Consider the following 18,087-nt stretch of genomic DNA (forward strand, 5'->3'; position numbering starts at 1 on the left):
GATTAGGTTTTGTAAGATTTAGCACACAAGGAAAAACATGTTGAGTCTTTTATTATTATTTTTGAACAAATGCATGCGAACTAGAAATCATGTGGTTAGGTTTATTGTCTAAATAAAATTAGGCTTTAATTATTTTTTAATTTTATGTTCCATTCTCGTTTCTGCATTTTACATTCTCATATTATGGTGTTGATTCATGATTGATTTCATATAGAGAGCTGGAAATATGGAACAAAGAGTCCAATATGAAGTAGAAGATAATATAGTCGTTCTAATGTGGTCTGAGCAGACTCAACTTGTCAAGGGAAATAGTCTATCACCTGGATACATGTCAGATCTGGTCAAATATACACATATCAACGTTCGCCAAAATAACCTTGGTGAGTTAAAAAAAATCTGGGAGAAATGGGAAGCTGTGAACAAGCAACTATTTCATTAGTTATATGGCAACATTGCTTATCTTTTAAACATCCCTATTGACAGACATCTGTTCAGAGCCCTATCACAGTTTTGGAACCCTGCTTATAATTGCTTCACTTTTGGCAAGGTATATTTGACACCCACTATAGAAGAATATCGAGCTCTTATCTGCTGTCCAAGAATCTATGAAGACAGGGTATATATCAAGTCACCTAACACTGCTCCTTTCAAGAAGAAAGTGCTCTTATTGACTGGGATGAGTGAATAATGGGCTACAAGACATATCAAGAAAAAGGGTGATAGTGAATGCATTACTTGGGCTGCCTTGAAAGAACTAATCTACCACCATCCTGACAAAAGGAAGCAAGTTGATATGTTGGCTTTAGGAATTTATGAATTAATCATTTTCCCGAAGATTATGGGGCATGTGGATATATCAACCGTAGACATGTTTGCAAAATTGAACAAGAATGTAGATCCAGATCCTACCATATTAGCCGAAACATTTCGTTCCTTGAATTCCTACAGACGCGAGGGAGAGGAACGTTTTATAGGATGTGCACATTTATTATTGGTATGGATTTTGAACCATTTTAAACATGAAGAAAGAGCTCCTGGAAGAGTATTTCTAGAAGGCTTCTCACCTCTACAAGATTTCATTTCTCGCAAATGGCCTGGAGGTTATGATGAAGGAAAATGGATGAACATCTTTCGAAACCTTGAAGATAAAGACATATTATGGAGAACTTTATGGAATACTTCTTCAAACATAATGTATAAGTGTGGAGAACACGATTGGGTTCCCTTACCTGGTATATGGGGTTCTGTAAGATATACACCTTTGATGGTCTCCAGACAATACGAATCAAGGCAGTTTATTCCCGCAACATCTGGTTTATCCGAATCAGAATTTGCATTTAGAAGTGATCAGTACAAGGAAAAGATCAGAAAAGTTGTTGAGGCCTGGAAATGGATTCATCGAGTAAATTTATTTACTTTTAGTCAAGCTCTCACCTGAATACGAACAATGGAGAATCAATCGCGTCAACGACAACATTCCAGTGGTTAACTGCGAGAATGTTCAACCCATCAAAGAACATTTAAGAATTATATCATCTCCATTGGAATTGGCGAAACAAGATTTTGAGATCGAAAGAAAGCAGTGGAGAAAGACTCTACAAAAGCTGGAAGAAAAAGTCTACCACAAGGAAATTGAGATAGATATCTATAAAGGAAGAGCATATCAAGTTAGCAAGGTTGAAAAACAGCTCATGATAGATTTCAACGATTTCCAGTCAACCTATCAACAGGTGGTAAAGACTCAGATTGCTGAAGGATCAAGCAAACAAGAGTTGACATACCTGAAAAGAAAAGATGAAAAAGGTAAATATGAGCTCAAACAAAGAAAACACTAGACCAAGATGCTTGCTAAAGAAAATGAGACATTGGAGCAAAGACTATCGGAAAATCAAGCTCAAAACCAGAGACAAAAAAGCAAGATTGAAAGGTTGGAAACTGCACTGCAAAGTCAAGAAAGTATCTCGGAAGCTAAGAATCTAAGAAAGCAAGTGAATGAGCTGGAAATCAAAGTCCAAGATCTTCAGAGAAGGGAGAATTAACTCCCTATTGTTCCGTATGAAGGAATTTTGCAATGGCGATACCGTAGGGAACGCGCTTAATGGAAGGTCAAACAAAGAGATGACCTCATTACAAAATATCTAGAGTAAGCTCAGGGAGTGGCACAATATCTAGTGGACTTGGCATACGAAGCTAACACTTTGAGTGAGGAATTGGATCCAGAAACCGAAGAAGCTCATAAGGTCTTTGAGTTACTTGAACACATACAACAGTTAGAAGAAACTGCTTAGATATATATGTAGCTTGTACTATGTTCTAAAAGCTTTGTAATAAGACGTTGTTTTAATATAAAAGTTGTTCTAAAGAAATTATCTTGATATCAACACCTTGCATTTACATATTGAGCATGAACATTTTGACATTATATTTTTCATCCACATTCATTAAAAAGGTTTTTTCTTCTTTTTCGAAGAATACTGGACCCCTAAACATCCATATAATACCAGAAAAATGGCAATGGACGATAAGGTCACTCAAATTGAAAGGAATAAGCTTGAGATGCAAGAGAATTTCAAGAAAATCCAGGATGAAATGCATGAACAGTTAATGAAATCCCTGAATGAGATGATGGAAAAATTCGCAAGTATGTTACAAAGAAGAAACATGGATCAAGCAAATGCCCCAGCTGTTAGTACTTTCACTGAAGATCCTTTATATCCTCCAGGCTTCACACCAAGAGCAGATCGTATGAAAACTAAAGTAACTGATGAGCCTTTATACCCCCTGATCATGCAACCTCTCACGATAAAGTCCAGTCAGGGGCATTTACTCAAACAAGAAGGGTAAACATAAATTTACCTAGTGCTTCTATAAACCAACAACAAGTTGAGAATGTTCCAGATTTTGATCAAGAAGCAAAGAAAAGGTCAAAAAAAAAACAACTGGAACAACTAATGGAAGAAGTTAGGGAAATAAATGAATGCTCTAATGTGTATGGAATTGAAGCCAAGGAATTAAGTTTGGTACCTGATTTAGTATTACCACCTAAGTTCAAAATCCCAGATTTTGAAAAATTTGATGGTATGAAATATCCTTATACCCATATAACGATGTTTTGCAGGAAAATGACGGGTTATATAGGGAATGATCAACTACTGATCCATTATTTCCAAGAAAGCTTAACTGGTTCAGCCATCCAATGGTATAATCAATTAAGTAGAGCTCATATTAAACCTTGGAAAGATTTACCTAAATCCTTTTTGGAACAATATATGAATGTGAAGGATATAAGACCTAATCGAATGGTACTGTAGAACATGGAAAAGAAATTCAATGAAAGTTTTAGGCAATATGCCCAAAGATGTAGGGACATAGCTATACATGTACATCCACCCATGGAAGAAGAAGAAACAAATGTGCTCTTTGTGAAAACTTTGAAAGCTCCTTTCTTTACTCACCTCATAGGGAATTCTTTCAAAAGCTTTGCTGACATAGTTACAGTAGGTGAGATGATTGAAATGGCAATTAAGAGCAGGGAACTTAAAAATGGTGAATCTAACAAAAAGCCATTTATGAAAAAGAAAGAAAGTGAGGTAAATGAAGCAAGGAAATATGAGTCTAATAATATCACAGTGTCTTGACCTCAGGATATTGAATCTTCTACACCAAACTTATCCAAACAAGAAACAAGGGAACCAAGGGTGAAAAGAGAGAAATTTCAATTTGATCCAATTTCGATGACCTACAAAGAGTTATACCAGATATTATATGACAAGCATATAATATCCTCCTATCATGTATCACCCATACAACCTCCATATCCTAAGTGGTACAATGATAACTTGCAATGCGAATATAATGCAGGAGCTCGTGGGCATTCCATCGAAAACTGCATCGCATTCAAAAGAATTGTTCAAAGCCTGAGAACAAAGAATATCATAAATTTTGGTAATAAAGAGCAGCCAAATGTGGCTCAAAATCCGTTGCCAAATCATATGGGAGAAGGGATCAATTCAGTTATTGAGGAAAGAGGAAAACATGTGATAAAGCAAGTCATTGAAGTAAAATCGCTTATGTTATGGATATGGAATCAAATGATCAAAGTTGGTTTGTTGAAATCTAATATGTCAGTAGAATAATTAAGATGTGGAAATATATGTCATTATCATGGTTATGAACGACATGTTGTACAACACTGTTCAGAGTTTCGAGCTTTCATACAAAAAATAATGGATGAAAAGAAGATGGAATTTTTCAAGGAAATATCAGAGGAAGAAATATATATTTGTGTATCTGGGGGATCAGATAAAGAGTTTTATAACTCTAATCATCCTCTAATTATCACACCCAGAACTCAGGTGCTAGATAAGAAAACTCTAAAGGTGGTTATCACTTCACCATCTCTGTTTCCTTATAAAGATGACAAGTAGGTTCCATGGAATTACGAATGTCAAATGAAGGAAAAAATAGGAGGAAATGAAGATGTAGATGAAGTTGAACATTTTACCCGCAGTGGGAGATGTTATTATAAAGAATCTGAGAAACAAGGTCCAGTTAGTAAAGGGAAAAAGGTTGAGCTACAGTTAAAATAAGATGAAACTAACATCAATGAACCTGTAACTGAAAGCGAAGCTGTAGAATTTTTGAAGTTTCTCAAGCACAGTGAATATATCATTGTTAAATAGTTGCACAAATTGTCAGCTCGTATATCAATTTTAGCACTTTTATTAAGCTCTGAAGCACATCGTAATGCTTTGTTAAAGGTGTTGAATCAAACTTTTGTACCAAAGGAATTGCCTGTGAAAAAATTTGACAGATTGATTGAAATATACAGGCATATAATTTCCTTTCTTTTTTTGAAGAAGAATTCTTTCTAAAATAAATGGTAGCCCTAAAGCTCTGCATATTACAGTTAAGTGCAAAGGACATATTTTATCTCGAGTGTTAGTAGATAATGGTTCGGCTTTGAATGTAATGCCATTAGTGACTTTTAAAAGTTACCAATTGACAACACACTCATGGGAAGTAGTCAGAGTATTGTCCGAGCTTTTGATGGAACTAAGAATGAGGTATTAGGAAAAATTGATATTCCCCTAACTATTGGTCCAGCTACATATGAGATGGAGTTCCTTGTAATGGATATAATACCCACTTACAATTGTTTGTTGGGAAGACCCTGAATTCATCAGGCAGGGCAGTTCCATCTACGTTACACCAAAAGATAAAGTTTGCAATATATAGTAGGTTGATATGTCTTATTGCTGAAGAAAACATTATTGCTTCAGTCTCTACCACTGCTTCATATGTCGAATTGGATGAAGAAGCTATTGAATGCTCTTTCAGATCCTTGGAGTTTGTTAACGCAACATTTTTGGCTGAGGGGAAAAAGATGCCTAAACCCAAAATTTCTAATTGCACAAAAATAGGACTTAGGTTGACCCGAGGGAAAGGGGCAAAAACATGAAAAGGATTAGGAAGCTATTTGCAAGGAACAGTCTTTCCTAATTCCAAGAAAGATCGATTTAGTTTGGGATATCATCCAACAATAAAAGAGAGATAGAGGAACATTAGGAAGAATCAGGAATTGAGAAAGGCAAAGTTTGTTGGAGAAGATCTCACATGGGAATCAATGACCTTTCCACCATTAAATAATACTTTTGTGTTTGGAGGACATACTTTTCAAAAAGATCAGCAAAACAAAGGGCTGGTTGTTGAAGATGCTTTGAAAGAAATGAGTGTCAATGTCATATCAGATGATGAATCTGCAGCAAAAGAAGCTATGGGCATTTACCCCGCATAATCAGATTTTGAGTTAAATAATTGGACTGCAGAAGAATTATATGTAGTTTTTAAACCTTTTTCAGAGTAATACACCAAAACTTTCATTATTGCCTATACCTTGGGGCAATAGTTTGATTTTGTGTAAAGGGTTAAACTATGTGTTTTTCCTTTTCAATAAAAGATGCATTAATTCTAAATGGCAATTATTTTTAAATGCATTTTCATGATTACATGTATATACTCTTGTTTATTTTTCAGGAACTCAAATATCCATGACATAGATGCTAATGATGCTGGCCCGAAAATTGATTTTGAGCAGCCTATGTGTCCTGAGGAAGTTGAAGGTTATGGTGAAGGATGTGATTTACCCTCTGAACTGTTAAAAATGGTGGAAAAGGATAAACAAATTATACCTCATAAGGAACCTATTGAGATCTTAAATTTAGGATCCAATATGGAAAAGAAGGAGGTGAAGATTGGTACCACTTTATATGATAAAGGAAGACATGATTTGATTGAATTACTGCAATAATACAAGGATGTATTTACTTGGCCATACGAAGATATGCCAGGGTTGGATACAGAATTAGTAATGCATAAGTTACCAATAAGATCAGAATGTAAACCTGTGCAACAAAAGGTGAGAAGAATGAAACCTGAAATTCTGCTCAAAATCAAGGAAGAAGTAAAAAACAATTTGATGTTGTATTTCTTAAGGTAGCCAAGTACCCTGAATGGGTAGCAAATATTGTTCTTGTAACAAAGAATGATGGTAAAGTCCGAATGTGTGTTTATTATCGAAATATTAATAGAGTCCATCCAAAGGATAATTTTCCTTTTCCACACATAGATACATTAGTGGACAATACTGCTAAGAATTCTTTATTCTCATTTATGGATGGTTTCTCTGGCTATAATCAAATCAGAATGTACCCTGAGGTTATGGAGAAAACAACGTTCATCACCTTATGGGGAACATTTTGTTATAAAGTGATGTCATTTGGACTTAAGAATATAGAGGTGACTTATCAAAGGGCTATGGTAACATTATTTCACGATATGATGCATAAAGAAATAGAAGTTTACATCAATGGTATGATTGTCAAAGCCAAGTTTGAAGAAGAGCATATTGAGAATTTGAGAAAGCTTTTCCAGAGATTAAGGGAATGTCAGTTAAAGCTCAACCCGAATAAATGTACATTTGGGGTAACCTCTGGTAAACTCTTGGGATTTGTGGTAAGCCAAAAAGCAATTGAAATAGACCCAGATAAAGTCAGAGCTATTCAAGATTTTTCACCCCCACAAATACAAAAGGAAGTTCGAGGGTTTTTAGGAAGACTGAATTATATAGTCATTTCGCAGCTAACTGAGAAATGTGATCCTATTTTCCGCCTCCTTAGAAAGAATGATTCTGGAACATGGAATGAAGAATTTCAAGAAGCTTTTGAAACAGTTAAGAAATATATATCGAGTACTCCAATATTGGTAGCACCTATTCTAGACAAACCTTTAATTCTTTATTTGTCGGTTTGAGAAAATTCAACGAGATGTGTATTAGGACAGTATGATCAAACTAAGAAGAAAGAAAGAGCTATTTATTATCTCAGTAAGAATTTCACTGAATATGAAGTCATATATTCTTTAATTGAGAAATTATGGTGTGCATTGGTATGAACTACTCGATGGCTTAGACAGTATATGTTGTATCACACTACATGACTCATATCCAAATTTAATCCTTTGAAATATCTAATGAATGTTCCTGCATTATCTAGAAGATTAGCTCGTTGGAAAATCTTGTTGTCAGAATTTGACATCCAATATGTCAGTCGAAAAACAGTAAAAGAAAGTGCAATAGCTGAATTTATTGCGAGTAGAACTTCTCAAGAATATGAACCAATAGATTTTGATTTTCCTGATGAAGATTTGATGGCAATTTCAATAGGAGAAGCAAGTGTGTCCAATGATGAACATTGGAAGTTGACTTTTGATGGTGCTTCAAATGCTTTGGGACACGGAATTGGAGCAATATTAGTTTCGCCAGATGAAGAGCATTATCCGTTTACCAGTCAACTTAATTTTGATTGTACAAACAATAAGACTGAATATGAGGCGTGTATTTTGGGTCTTAAAGCTGCCAGTGAACGTAAAGTAAAAATGCTTAAGGTTTATGGGGATTCAGCTCTAGTAATTTACCAAATCAGAGGAGAATGGGAGACGAAAGATTTCAAGCTTGTGAAATATCAGAAATTGGTTCTGAAACTCATCAAAGAATTTGAAAAAGTGACTTTTGATTATATCCCCAGAGAATAAAATCAAATGGAAGATGCCTTGGCAACTTTGGCAGTCGCATTTAAGGTAAATGGACATGCAAGCATGATGCCTATCGAAATGCAGGCTTACGAATATCCAGCTCATTGTCTTAACATTGAAGAAGAAGAAGAAGAGAAACCTTGGTATTATGATATTTTGCACTATATCAAATATCAAAGTTATCCTGAACAAACAACTGAAAATGATAAGAGAACTATCCAAAGAATGTCATCCAGGTATGTACTCGATGGGGAAGTCTTGTACAAAAAAAGCTTGGATCAAGTCCTGTTGAGATGTGTGGATGCCAAGAAAGCTAAATTAATTCTTGAAGAAGTACATGAAGGAATATGTGGTACTCATGCTAATGGACATACAATGGTTAGACAAGTTATGAGATTCGGATACTACTGGTCAACTATGAAAACAGATTGTGTTAATTATGTCCGAAAATGTCACAAGTGTCAAATTTATGGAGAGAGGAAGCATACTCCTCCTCATCCATTGCATGTAATGACAACTCCTTGGCCATTCTCTATATGGAGCATAGATGTTATTGGACAAATTTTTCCTAAAGCTTCAAATGGTCATCGTTTCATCTTGGTAGCAATAGACTATTTTACCAAATGGGTAGAAGCAACTTCTTAAGCAAACATTACTCAGTCCACAGTCTGTAAATTTCTGAAAAAAGAGATCATTTGTCGATATGGTCTGCCAGAAAGAATTATTACAGACAATGCTTTGAATCTGAACAATAAAATGATGAAAGTAGTCTGTGAATAATTCCATATAAAGCATCATAATTCCACCACCTATCGCCCAAAGATGAATGGAGCAGTTGAGGCAACTAATAAGAATATCAAGAGGCTTATAGAGAAGATGACTAAAACTTATAAGGATTGGTATGGGAAACTACCATTTGCTCTGTTAGCCTATCGAACTTCAGCACGAGCATCGACTGGGGAAACTCTATTTTCATTAACCTATGGAATGGAAGTAGTCTTACCAATTGAGGTAGAAATTCCTTCATTACGAGTTCTATCAGAAGTAAAGCTAGATGAGGTAGACTGGGTACAAACCCAATATGACCAATTAAATTTGATCGAAGAAAAAAGAATGAAAGCAATTTGTCATGGTCAGATGTACTAAAAGAGGATAATACGAGCACATGATAAGAAAGTTCACCTTCGAGAATTTTACGAATGAGATATTGTGCTCAGAAAGATTTTACCTTTTCAAAAGGATCACCGAGGAAAGTGGATGCCAAATTGGGAAGGACCTTATGTTGTAAAAAAGGTTTTTTTAGGAGCTTTAGTCCTTACAGAAATGGATGGACATGAATTACCTTATCCAGTAAATTCAGATGCAGTTAAAAGATATTTTGCATAAAGAGAAAAATGATTTGAGGAACTCCATACTTTCATCATAATTTCGAGATCCTTTTGACAGAAGCTACATTCAAGTCACTTTGCGGTTTGCCAATTCAAAAGCATTTATGCTATTGGTATTTGAGGACACAAACTTTATCTTTTACAAATAAAAGTTTGCCATGTAAATACTTTGCATAAATAAAAATATTTTTCTTTTTGCAAAAGCATCTTGACTTGAAAGTTTTAAAACATTTAGTTTAATTTGAAATATATAAAATCATGTTGTATTATTGTACAAAAAAGTCTTTGAAAAATACTGATATTCTGAGGCTAACAATGTTTTAACATATGATGACATGATACATGAAGCATTGAAATACATAGGAGGTTTCAGATATTTGATGATGATCTGAAATATTTGCTATCAGCCGAATGGTTGTCATTTGTATTGGTGGAATTCAAGAAGAATAAAAGCAAGTTCAGGTTCAACCAAAAAGGATCAAGATGATCGGTTGAGATAAAATGATTATGTCTGCTATATCTATAATGAGACTAAGTAAAGAATGAATAACAAAAATGGGTCATTGTTCGAAGAAAAAGATACCCCAAAATTTTATCATTGCACACATTTTAGCCATAAATAAGGTCATGACATTCATAAATGCATGATAGAAAACACAATGTCACATTTGCAGGTTTTCCAAAATGAAGTCGAAAGTCCAAATATCGAGATTGGAATAATCAACTCAAAATCCCTAAAAGAGGGATATCCAAAAGATTACACGAGTATAGGACCCACGGAAGAGTAGTGGGAATGATTTCTTTCTAAGTCAATCTGATCACCAGGGAAGAGTAGTGGAATCAAATCAACTTCGAATCTGATCTTCACGGAAGAGTAGTGAAACAGATTCTTCTCAAGTCAATCAAGCCTTTACAAAATAATAGTGAAGCAATGCAAATCAAGCATTCACAAAAGAGTAGTGAAACAATGCAAATTAAGCCTTCACAAAAAGAGTAGTGAAGCAAGATCAAATCAAAAGTTTGATCTCCACGGAAGAGTAGTGGAATAGATTTTTATCAAATAAAAGGCCACTCGACGAAAACTGTTTGTCTTTTTATCTTTGTTTTATTCTTGCTTACACAATAATAAGCAAAGAGGGGCAGCTGTCGACAATGGTTTTCGTCCGAGTGACGTTTATATATATTATTATTATTATATACATAATAAACATAATAATAATTATTATGTTTATATTATTCTTAATATTTATAATTCTACAGGACCCAAATGAAAATATAACCCGAAGGCCCAAACACGAAGTTACAACCTGAAGCCTGATTACAATTAAATTCTAGCAGACTTGAATCTAGTGCAAACTCGGATTCGGCCCGAACAACCCTACAAGCCTAGAAGTGAACCCATGTTCAGCTAGGGTTTTAACGCAAGGTTCCAGCACCGCACGAGTCCCAGCCGTCTGATCCAGAAGCCAATCCAACAGACCACAGACAACCAGTAGAAACCCTAGGGTACTCATTATAACCCTAGGGCTATTCCTACGGTGCCGTAGAGATGATGATGCCCCACTGATGAACTTACCAATCAGCAGTAGCCATGGCCTCGCCGGATCTACAATAACTGGGTGCATTTAATGCACCCAACCTCTCCACCACACAGCTCACTTCCCCTAGGGTGAGTCACCATTGTAGCTCTGGTGACTCACTGGGGTTCATTCGTTATCCGATCTGAAGGGGACTCGAAGAACCCTATAAATTGGATGAACCTGTGAAGAATAACAACGACAAAAATAGAGAGCAAACCACCCAATACACATCAACCAAAGTCTAGGAAAATATAAAGCAGAGAGTGAGAGAAGCCTTACCATAGTCGGAGCACTCACGTACCTCCACGCACCACTGGAGAAGACGAACCATCAAATGTATAAAATTTTAGATCTATTGTTATTTAGGGTTTTTTTTAGAAGAAACGGTCGCCGAATTCGGTTTTAGGATGACTCGGGTTTCATTTTGGTATGTTTGAGTAAAATCCGGCCACCGTGAGTGGTGGTCGGCGGTGGCTATCGGTGACGGCGCATGGTGGCCGTCCGAGGACAAATTCCCTTTGGCGAGGGAATTTTAGAGAGATATGAGAGCTTCTCTCTTTAAAGAGAGAGAAGCATAGAAGAAAAATGGGAAGTTTTGGGGTTTTAGGCCTAATTCAACCTATTTATATCCCTCCCCCAAACGGTGTCGTTTCAGGGAGGAATCTGCGTGTAATTTTTTATATGGGAAAATTAACCTGAGGTCCCTGTAACCTCGCAATTTAGTCATTAAAAAAACATGTTTCATGCATTTTAATTTTATTTGTAAATTTTATTTATTTATATTATGGTCATTATCATGTATATATATATATATGATTTAGGATAAATACCATGTTGATCCTTAGTATATTTAATAACTTACACTTTGACCTTTTTAATAACTTAGGGTAAATTACATTATTAGTACACTAGAATTATGTTAATTAATTTTAATATTATATGTTTACATCATTAATTATTATTTTAAGACTAATTATAATATTAGTATAATTATATATATTATGATACTTTAAGTTATATAGTTTTAATATTAAATATTACAGTGTTAATAATATTTATATTAAGTATTTATTATTTATATTAAATTATTTTTAAATAAAAAAACAAATATATCATTTACTGCAAATACACTTAATTAATAAATACCGGTACCAATTATAGGCGTTGTGGGAATGCTAATTCTTTTTCATACGTAACCGACTCCCGAACTAATTTTTCTGGTAAAGCAGACCCGAGTTGTATTATTTTAATATTATTCTTAGGAATTTTTATTAAAATAATATGACATTTTGGTGACCAATCTCACTATATAAAAGATTGATGGCGACTCTACAACTTGGTGTTTTATCTGATTCTTGGAGGATAGACACTTACTTTTTTCGAGACTAGTTACAACGTCTGGGGTGTACTATTTGCACTATCTGTTGCCAGGGCAGAGAAATATCTCAGCAGATGCTATGCGGAATCCTGAAATATTTGATATGCTATAGTTATGTGCTACCCACTGAGGTTCTTTAGACGAGCGGTCATCTGAGTTGGCTATTGGGTCTTAGTTTGAAACAAAAAAGAGGCACAACTAGCAATCAAGGAGTACTGCATCAAAGCTCATCTTCAATTCTATGTCGTGGAGTCAGATCAAAAGACTTATTTTATAAGGTGTATACACCATGATGTTGGTTGTATATGGAGAATACGAATATCATACCTACAACGGAAGATGTTGTGGGATGTCAAAAGGTTCAATGCAGAGCATGCATGTACAATGACCTCCTTGACACAAGACCACATACATTTAGATTCATATGTCATATGCTCTTATGTGAAGCTGTTGGTGGAAACAAATCCAAGAGTGCATGTTTTTGTGTTAGTGGTATCCATTCAGAATACATTTGGTTATATTCCGACTTATTACAATGCATGTATGGCTAAACGAAAAAAAAAGACCTTGTTGTACGGTGATTGGGATCAGTCATATAATAAGTTACCACGTCTGTTGCAAGCAATGAAATTTTTCATCCCTGGAACCATTGTTAGGTATTATACTTATCCTACAGTCACGCTTGAGGGAAATATTACCCCCAAAAGAGAATTTTTGGTGGCTTGTTCTGGGCGTTTAAGCCAGCTATCGAAGGGTTTAGATTTTATAAACAAATGATTCAAGTCGATGGCACTTTTCTGTATGGGCTCTACAAACACGTCTTGATAATAGTCGTTGCACAAGATAGAGACAGAAATATTTTCCCCATTGCCTTCGCCATTGTTAAAAATAAATCGGAGGAAACTTGAAATATCTTTCTCTCCAACTTGTGTTCCCATGTTGTCACTCAAAAAGGGGTTTGCATGATCTCATATCGGTCTCCTGGGTTGTTAAACACAATTGGTAGACCCGAAAATAGATGGACGTCACCGCATGCATATCCTACATATTGTATATGTCATATCGCATCGAATGCAATGAACATATTTAAGCAGAAAAAGATCAAAAAAGAGATTATCAACATGGGTAAGTACCTTAACATTTGTCATTAATTATTTCTGCTTCATTAATTTTTTTTTCAATAACATTTAATTTACTGCTTTTTAGGGTATGCTTTACTCCAATCAAACTTTCGTGCACAGCTTGAAAATTTGAGAAGATGCAGAGATGATGTGTATGAGTTCGCAGCTGAAATACCAAGGGAGAGATGGTCACAAACATATGATGTTGAGGGTTGGCGTTACGACCATATGACTACCAACCTTGCTGAATGTATCAACTTAGTGTTGAAAGGGACGACATCTCCCGATAGAAAGTATTGTTAGGGAGACTTACTTTAGGTTGGGTAAAGTATGGACAGACAAAAGTGCACAAATTGATGCCATGATCAACAATGGGAGAAATTGAGTTCCAGATTTAGAGAAGGCATTGCAAAAGAATCAAACACATGCGACATCAATGTTTGTCCACAATTTTACCAGACTTGATTCTAATTTCGTTGTCCAAGCACTAGTTCGACCACATGAGGGAGGTAATTCTACAAAATACACTGGTAATCTGAATAGAAGATAGTGTGATTGTGGGGATTTTAAGCTTTTAGGTTCCCATGCGCTCACGTTGTTGCTGCATGTATGCACATCAATGTTGATCCATACTTATATGTTGATGACTGTTATAGCTTGCACACTATGCGCAACATTTACAGTTGTAACTTCAAATACCTCCTAAATGAAGCATACTGGGATACATGCACAATTTCTGAGGAATGATTGTCAAATCCTCAATTGCGTAGAAAGTTACGGGGTCGACCTGAATCTAGACGAATTCATAATGATATGGATGATCCTCAAAAAGAGTCAGATCAACCCAAACTTTGTAGCCACTACAGATATGAAGGTTATAACATAAAATATCGTCCACATCTTCCAAAATATCGAGTTGGACGCTAAAATAGGCGTTACAAAATATTATGTATTGTAAAACCCCTAGTTCTAAACTATTAGTAAAATTTGTTCTTTCTTTTTCAAGGATCAAGAGTAACCTTTGAAAAACCCCTAGTTATTCAATGATTATCGGTACAACCTTTGTAATTTTTAAATAAATCTAGCCGTTTAAGACCGTTGGGCTGGACAGTATCGATACTCCTCTTTATGGTATCGAGACTATTGTGTAAAGTAGTATCGGTACCCCCATGAGTATCGGTACCTATTTTGCATTCTGGAATTTGACCCGTTTGGAAAATACTGGTAGTATCGATACTACTAATTGAGTATTGATACTTCTTTTACCTTTGGTATCGGTACCAAATGAACAATATTGATACTATTTTTTAATTGAAAATGGAGAAGACAAATTTGTAATTGACAATTTAAATTTTAAATTTAAAACTTCATTAAAGTTTTTTAATTGATAATTTACTCAAAATTAATCATTTTGATAACTATAACATCTCATTTTAATGATAAATAAAATTTTGAATTTTAATTAGACAATAATTAATTAATAAAGACAACGTCATACATAAACTAAAACCATACAAATGAATATTTGAACATATGTTATTTTTTTTAATTTTTTACATCTCTCTATAATTCGATCTTTCTTCGTCTTATTCTTCTCAATTTTTATACTTCTTCTTTTTTATTTGTTCTTCCCTCTCAACTAGTTGTTTGCTACGTTGCTTCGGTAAATCTTCATACTCCCTCTTCTTCCCCTCTTTCATTTTTCATTTTATTCTTCTTATGCTCCTCAACTATGTACTTTATTGCATCCTTTTCACATTCTTCATCTGAAGAATAACTTAAATCCGAATCGTCGCTCTCCGAGTCGGTTTTGTGAAACCCATAAACACCGTTAGCCAAATCAAACTCAAATTTTTCCCACGACCACATATTTGATATTCTCAAATTTTTGTCAATTCTCATACATCATAATCTTCACCCTAAACCCCTATTTATACTAAAATTTTTAAAAACAGTCGTTGGAACTCGTCACTTCGGTGTGACGAGTTCTAGATAATTTAAAAAAATTGACCGTTCCACAACGATCACCCCAACGGTCCAATTTTTGAATTTATACCAGTTGGAACTCGTCAGACAGGCGTGACGAGTTCCATTTCGCTTTTTTTTTTCAAATTTGTTAAAAATTTCTAAATGTTTGATATTATTTTTAACTTCGAAATTTTAATTTTTTTTTCAAATTTGTTAAAAAATTCTAAAAGTTTGATATTATTTTTAACTTCGAAATTTTAAAAATTTTAATATTTTAAAATTCAAATTTGTTAAAAATTTCTAAAAGTTTGATATTAATTTTAACTCCGAAATTTTAAAAAATTTAATTTTTTTATTTTATTAACTACATTAAATATCTATGAAATTTAAACAATTATAAAAATTTTATAATTTTAAAAATGTACACTTTATTTAATTATAATTTTAAAAAATAAACAAATTTATTACTTAACAAAAAAAAATTTGATACAATTAAATATTCAGTACAAAAAACTTAAATAAACAAATTTATTATTTATATTTGCACAATTCTTGCGGATGTCGAGACATGGTAGAATGATAATGACGTGGTGATCGTCGACTTCATCGTGGTCGTCCACATTCTTCATTTTTCCTCTTCTTTCAGTTTCGGTGTATCGAACACTACTCCACCACTTTGATATACATCTTCGGGTGAAAACGATGGAGTACTCAAGGTATTTGACATCATCGCCTCAAATTGAGATTGTCCATGATGAAGAAGATGATCCCATATATCTCTTTCTTCCGGTTCTGAGGAAAATTGTTGTGAATGTGACACTTGATCCCACCCACTTTCTTCCTACGCTGCTCGACTCTCCATCGATGGTTGATATGCACCATATCCACCATAACTTTCTTGCGATGGATAATAATTGGCGGAAGCATAAGATGAATTTTTCTCTCTCCATATTTTGCCTTCATTATTTCCTACTCGGACCGCTCCTTCAACATTGTCAAGTATGGTTTCCCATTTGCTTCATAATTTTGGAGGTAGGGATAAACATTGAAATCAAAATCTTCGGATTGTACCTTGGAACAATTAGGCAATCGTAAATGTCTATTTTTCCATTGATGAATGAATGTAACATGCTTCCTCGGCCAATCTTTACTATGCTTCCGGTCAAAACGATTTTTAAAGTGGGGCGAGCGAGATTTTGAAAATCACGTCATTTTTAATTATTGATTTCTTTGATTGATTTTTAATTAAAAACAATTCGATTTTAGAAAACCTCTCGTTTCAAAAAATGTGGGATTTTATTTATGATAAAAAAAGGGTTCGAAGAGTCACCACCAATCCTTGATTAGGATGTGATTGGGCACCCAAAAACATTTTACCATTTTAAATAAAAATTAATTTTAATTAAAACGACAAATAGAGATCTGTTTTACCAGAAAATGAGTTCGGGAGTCGGTTACGTGTGGGGAAGGATTAGCACCCCCACAACGCCCTAAATCGGTACCTAGTCGATTAATTAATATCTTTGCAATGAATTTTACAAGTTCATCTTTAATTTAATTTTTGATCCCAACAAAACATCATATGAATTTTATAATATTCAAAAGCACCAAAATAAATTAAATTAAAATTACTAAGCCATTAGAAAGATAAAGAATATTTGATTATTTAAAAATATCGAAACCAGATCTTTAGGTGAGTTCTAACGATCTTTTCTCGATAAATTTAAATAATTGAGCATTTCTTTTTCTTCCATTACCAAATTTTAAAGTGACGAATTAATTTTAGATGTCACTAATGAGATACACTTTTAATTTAAAATCGTCAAAAGCGGATATCTAATCAGTTAAGACAACCCACTTAAAATAATTTTAAATTAAAAGGATATTACCCTTAATCCAATTATGTAATAATATCGAGTTATGCACGTGAGGATAACATACATATTTAAAAATAAATAAATTACGTCTAAATTTATGCGTAAGAATAACATACCTAAATTAAATATACATACATGTATACATATCATAATGATTCGAACATGCGATTAGCGTACACTCACTTTCTCATACATGCATGCATAAAATAACCTTACACCTAAGAAAATTAATATTCATCGCACTTGTACGTATATGGACATCATGAAGGACTAAAACAAAAAATAGGAAAAAACAGGAAGGTAAAAGTGTGAAGTAACAAATAAATGAAATAAGCCAATTAAAGAACTATAGTACAAGTTACTAGAATTTTTAATACTGTAACCGTAATATAATTAAATGCACAAATGGGATTAAATTAAAAATTACCAAAATTTCAGGCTAAACGAAATACTAAGTAAACTTTAAAATAATTATGCCTAGGGATGAAAACGAAAGTACAAAAAATAAAAAGGTGAAATCAGAAATTCCAAAAATCAAGAATCATGGGCAGAATGAAATGAAACAACAACTAGCGGGATTAATACTGTAAATGGCCCTAATTCGTAAAACACGGGCTGATCAACAATGAATCACTGCCATTTTAATTATATATATATATATATATATATATATATATATATATA

This window comes from Hibiscus syriacus, unplaced genomic scaffold (genome assembly GCF_006381635.1).
Source record: "Hibiscus syriacus cultivar Baekdansim isolate YM2019G1 unplaced genomic scaffold, ASM638163v2 tig00013680_pilon, whole genome shotgun sequence".
Classification (NCBI taxonomy): Eukaryota; Viridiplantae; Streptophyta; class Magnoliopsida; order Malvales; family Malvaceae; genus Hibiscus; species Hibiscus syriacus.